Source organism: Gossypium hirsutum, chromosome A01, assembly GCF_007990345.1.
Source record: "Gossypium hirsutum isolate 1008001.06 chromosome A01, Gossypium_hirsutum_v2.1, whole genome shotgun sequence".
Classification (NCBI taxonomy): domain Eukaryota; kingdom Viridiplantae; phylum Streptophyta; class Magnoliopsida; order Malvales; family Malvaceae; genus Gossypium; species Gossypium hirsutum.
In genome coordinates, this window is record NC_053424.1 from 58,833,470 (window position 1) to 58,839,898 (window position 6,429).

Consider the following 6,429-nt stretch of genomic DNA (forward strand, 5'->3'; position numbering starts at 1 on the left):
ATTAGGGATTAAATTGTGAAATATGGAAACTTTGTGGTTAAAATGTAAAATAAATGAAAAATATGGGTTGTTAGGGACTTAATTGGAATTCGGCTAGCATGAGTTGTGGTTGAATTGCATTAATTTGTGTTATTATGAAATAAGGACTACATTGTAAAAGATGTAAATACTAGGGCAATTATGTAAAAATGCCTTAAAGTGAATTTCGGATAAATTGAATAGAGAGGTTATTAAATAAGTTAATTTTGCTTACATTTAGATCAAGAAAGGTGAAATACGGACTTAGATCAGGAAAAGAACAAAGTTACGGAATAGTTGACTCATTTTGCCGTTTTAGGATCCGAGGTAAGTTCGTATGTAATAAGTTTCATTATAAATGTATTTTAAATGCTTTGATATTGCATAAACTATGAATACAAGACTTCAGACATGTTCGACAACGCTTATATGACGATTCGACATTCAAGATCCCGTTTGAACCTTAGGAATAGATTTGGATACTAGTGATGTAACACACCAAACCCAGCCTAGACGTTACGGCTGAATTTGGTGCGTCACCTCAACCGTTTTTCAAATTTGATCTTTCCGGTAAAAATCCATTACTGAATCTAATCCTTTTATTATTACCTAACTAAAGTTCTCATCAAAACATTTACCAACTTGCTTGCCTTTGGGGTATTACTTCATTTTAAACCGCTGAAGCATTTTAAAAACTCGTTGTTGAAAGCTCGAGTTCTTTAGAAAAAAAACGTGTTATTTTGAAAACCCGTGTTTTCCTAGACTAGTAGTTTAGTATAAGCAATCAAATTCCAAATTAAAATTTAAAACCCACCAGCGGCTTTATTACATAAATTTAAAACCCAAGATGAAATCTAACTGCAATTAAAAAAAACAAAAGCAGTAGTGTGGCCATCTCCGAGTCCCTCACAGCACCAATCCATCTAAGCTTGGGGATTACCTGCACAATTTAACAACAGGGTGAGTTTACGAAAACTCAGTGTGTAATCCCAATATCAATCAGACAGTGATCAACACAGTATCAGTACAGTCTGGGCTGAAGCCCTATTCAGTATCAGTACAGTCTGGGCCGAAGCCCTATTCAGTATCAGTACAGTGCATAATGCAACCCATCCCATAACCATCCAGCACACCACCCGTACCAACCAGCGCACCTGTAGGGAAGTCAATCGACCCACCCAACCAGCACACCAATATCGTAGCAAAGCTGCCAGTAGTAATAATAACGCAGCATAGCTGCCAGTAATAGTGAATGTGGCAAGCCACAAGTGAAATATATATGTGACAAAGTCACCAGTACAATACTTCCTCCATATCATGAGCCCAACCCCATGCAGATGCCGTGTCATAAATAATACGTGCATGCAATATGTCATACTCAAAACCAGTCATTTAAAAGTACTACGCACATCATTTAACCCACCACTAGCGTTATAAGGGTTATATCATCAATTATGGGCAAAATAGTACTTACGACCCTTCAGGGGTATTTTGGTCATTTAATAGATTTTAAAGTCTCGATACAGATAACGGCCACATCGAAGGTCTACAGTCACCTTGTGTCACTCTGATAACTCATTCAAGTGAAATAGTGAAATGGGCCTCAGCCCAACATTCGGCCCAAGTGGGCCCACAGACTCGTGTGGCCCATTGATTAATTCCTTGTAACGCCCCAATTTTTGGGTTTTCTGTGTTTCTGTGATTTTTAAAATTTGTGTGTGTTCTAGTTGGTTAAAATATATATTTTAGTAGGTTAGTGGTCCTTTGGAAGACCCAAACTTAAGTTAAATCCGTGGTAGTTTTCAGAATTTTAATTTTATGAACAGGTGGTGCATTGGCGTTTGGGCTTTTAAGAGTAAAGCGGTAAAAGATGACACAAAAAGGAGTGTGGTGTAGTGGCAAGGTGGCGCCACTTAGGGGACAAGGAAGTGACGCCATAGAGGAAGCAAGGGGTCCAAGGTTCAAGTCTTGGCTCTTGCAATATATTTTGGTTTTTCTTTTCAATAAATCTGGAAGCAAGTAGGTGCGATTTAAAGTTTAATGTGTAGGATTTATGACACAAATGAGTTGATGGCCTAGTGGTGGTGGGAGTTGGCATGTGAGAGGACTTTGGTTTGAATCCCTTGGCACGTAAAGGTTGATTATTTTGCTATGTTGGGACGACAAGAGTTGGTGTTGGTTTTAAACACTGGTGATGGAGGGATCCCACATTGGGAAGCTAACATAAGAGTAGATGGAGAGCTGGCTTTAAATAGAGCAAACCATGAGGAGAGTAGGCATACCCTTCTTGGCTGATCCCTTTTGCTTTGTGACGTGCTCGTTTGGGTTGGGCGTCAGCTAAGAGTGTTTGGAGCACGGATTAACTGCAGTCTCCTAACAGGTGTGTATTTCTCATTACTCTAGCAGTAGGACAACTATTTCGGGCTGCGATGGGCTGAAATGGGCCATGTGGTCCCAATGGGTCCGTAGGCCCAAGTGGATAAGTTGTAGAATTACTAAAATACCCCTGTAGGATAGAATTACTGAAATACCCTTGTAGGGTAGAAATATTGATTTACCCCTGGAGGGTAAAATGACTGAATCGGTAAAAGTCAAAATACCGAAACGTTAGTATTTTATGAACTCGCGAGCGTGCGAGCGCTCGTGCGACAGTTGTTAATTAATATGGTGCATTTGGATGATTAGAGTGCAGAGTGTGCAGTTTCGTGCACAATGGTATTTTTGGGCTTAATGGGCCGAAAACGGGCCGATGGGCCAACGGGCCCACTTTGGTAAAAAGACAAGGTAAGTACTTCTGATTACTTGGTAAACGTTAGAATGAGCATGAAACCTTAGCAATAGGTAATAATTACTGAAATACCCTTATGCATGCAAAATTACAATTTTACCCCTAGGGTTGTTTTTTTTTTGAAAAGCATGATGTTCTGTTTCTGTATACGTATGCCATGACATATTATTTCTATTGCATGGGACATGGGTTTATATTGATGGAGGAAGCGTTCTGGCAGCTTCGCTGCAATCTGGTGGCCTCGCCACATATATCTGTTTTGGTGACTTCGTCACAATATCTGGCAGCCTCGCTGCAATCTGGTGGCTTCGCCACATATATATATCTGTTCTGGTGGCCTAGCCACAATATCTGTATCTAGTGACTTCGTCACAATATCTGGCAGCCTTGCTGCAATTTCTATGGTGTGTAGCGGTTGGGTGGTTCGAGTAGTCTCCCCACATGGTGTAAGGCTGGTACGGGGGTGTTATGGATGGCTCTGGGTTGGGATTTCTGCATTCATGATATATTTGTTCTGTATCTGCTATGGGCCTATGGGTTTCATTCTGATTTCTATACTGGGCCAAGGCCCAGATAAGTCTGACTCTGAGGTTTGATCTGTTTTGGGCTATGGTTGGGTTATGTTACACACTGAGTTTACCAAACTCACCCTTTATTTTCATCTCTGCAGGAAATCCCCAACCATAGTGGGCTTGGAGCTGTGAGGGATTCGGAGTGGCCACATCATCTGCAAAGTTGGTTTTTCTAAGTTAGTTTATTTTTATTATTTTTATATTTTGATTTAATTTTAGGTTTTAAGTTGTAATAAGGTCGCTATTTAATTTTTTTTTCCGCTATGATTTTATTTTCTGATTATATTTATACTATGACGAAACTGCTAGTGTTAGGCTGCGCGGGTTTTCAAAATTAATGAACATTTTCAAGGCTCAACAAGCACAACAAATGGATAGCCTAAAGATTGATAAACCGGATTTTTATTCAACCGCTATTTTTACAAAGACCACCCCAATCACTTAAACCAGCGAATGCATACTAAGTCGTAAGTCCATGTGACACGTTAGATCTGGCCATAACGTCTGGGCCGGGTTTGGGGTGTTGCATTCCAGCCATGGTTCTGCGAATTCCACAGCCCAGTCCAATATTTTCCATCTTTTGTAAACTTTAATCCGCGTGGGCCCACGAGCCCATTGGGCCTATTAGGCCCATACGGCCCATAGAGGCCCACAACGGCTCAAGCCCACGAGAGCGCTGGCGGTGGCCTTTACAGTCTGTCGACCAAATTTTGTGGCTCAATTGACCTTGCGAGCGTTCACGAGCTTGTACGGTTGCAAATGCCGAAGTTTCGGCTTTTCGGCTCTTCGGCTTCTGCCGATTCATAGTTACGCAGTGGTGTGAGTACACACCCTTTTGGCTTATGATCAGTAATAGAGTGGTGTACGGTTACACACCTTATTTGGAAAGAAAGACGTCGACCCCTGCGCGCTCAACCTAAATCCAAAGCAATGAACCTTAGTCAATTCTCCAACGCTTGGGTTAACCCCCAGCTACGTACTCACCAATTCCCAACAATAAGCATCGCTTACCTTGCTAAAACCAATCAGGCTTAAACCACCTTTATCCAACGATCACCCGTCTATAAACCATAATCTGCATCAACAACCCATTTATTCAGTAACTTAATAATACTCCATCAAAACCAAATGCACTTCTTACCACCACGTGAACTAAAACGAAAGAGTATAGCATTTGGCCCACCCCCTTAGGTAACGTCACAACCCCCTAGCACCCTTTGAACGAAAAAGAAAATGTTAGATGAGCCCATCCTCACGATATTCAAGAGGATTTGGCTCAGAAATACCCAAATCAAACAAGAACACAAAAGGAGCCTTTAACTATTCGGCCAGGGAAAGCACTTACCTTTAATTAACAGAGACTGAGAATCGATTAGGCCACCACCGCTTCGGTCACACAGAAAGAGAAACAAGCGGCTAACTTCAAGAGAGAAAGAACAATGAAAAGGATGAAGGAGGAGTTAGGTTCGGTTTCTTCGACTTTAGAAGCAAGAAGAAAAGATGTTTGAGACAACAAAAAGAAATAGGTTACTAATGTTTGGCTAAAGAGGATTCGGCAAGCTTGACTGAAAGAAGAAAAGAGAAGAAATTGGGAGGAGGGAGAAGTCACTTACAATCAGCACCAAATGGTAGCAAAAAGAAAAGCCAAAAAGTTGCAAAGAAGGATTCGGCACCTACCCCGAACAACAATTGCTAAAAATGCCTAACCCAAACCCCTTGACCGAATTTGCACCCCCACACACACCCATTTGGCTACAACTCCCTCCCAATTCAAATTGCATGATAATCTCCATGATTTTCTCCACATAATCCTCCCCTTATCTCTCCATGATCCATTCCCAAGACCGGTTCAAACTCTCACACAGCAGAGTCCGAAAACACTTCAAACTCTTGCCGCCCCCTTCTAGAAAAATTAAATACTCTTTTGCTTGCCATGGGATTCGAACTCATGCCTCCTCAATTGCTCCACACGTCACTTGCCAATAAGCTACAAGGCTCTTTGTGTCATCAACCAACCACGATTATTGATAAGGCCTAAGTGCCAGCACTTAGGTTCTTTTAAGAGTAAAAACAAAGATGCTGCAAAAGCCGAAACTTGGACCCAGGACCTCCCAAACACACCTAAATCAACTAACCACTATAGCAAACAGGAATTTATGCTAAAATCGCCAAAATTACAAACCCTAAATTTTTAGGGCGTTACAACTCTACCCCTTAAAGAAATTTCAGCCTCGAAATTTACCTGGTCAGAATAAATGAGGGTATTGATGCCACATCGACTCTACTAGTTCCCATGTGGCCTCCTCTGCACCGTGATTGCGCCAAAGTACTTTTGTAATATCCCGAATTAGGGCCTAATCAGAATAGTGGTTTCGTGACCACAAATTTGAGATAGAAATAATTATTTTATAATTATTTTGAGGTTTATGATATGATTGCATGATTGTGTGAAAATTTCGTGACGAAATTCTATGCATAAAGTGCTTAAGTTGAGATTAAGGACTAAATCGAATAATTTGCAAAACTTGTATTCTAGAAGTTTTTAGTATAAAATTGCTTTGGAATATTAATGAGGAGGTATTAAATAGAAATTTGACCAATTTCTAAAATTTTGGACAAAAATGGGCTTGTACATGAAAATTTTTAAAGAAAGGTATTAAGGGTATTTTTGTCATTTTGTAATTAAAATTAATTAAAAGGGAAATTAAGGCCAAAATGTGTTCATCTTCATCAAGCCTTGGCCAAACCTTACCTTTCTCCATAGCTAGGGTTTCTTCAACTTCCAAGCTTCATAGTAAGTGATTTCAAGCCTCGTTTTTAATGATTTTTATGTTTTTGGAATCCCGGTAGCTCGATTTAGCTTATGTTAGCAATAAGTCAACCTAGGGTTCTTAGTTGGAAAAATACCCATAGGTGAAATTTGTGTCTTTTGGTGTTTTATGATAGAATATGAGGTTTTAAATTATGTTAGACAACTTGTGCTACTCGGTTTTAAGTGAAAACGAGTAAAAGGGCTTAATTTGTAAAAATACCTAATATCCATAAGTACAT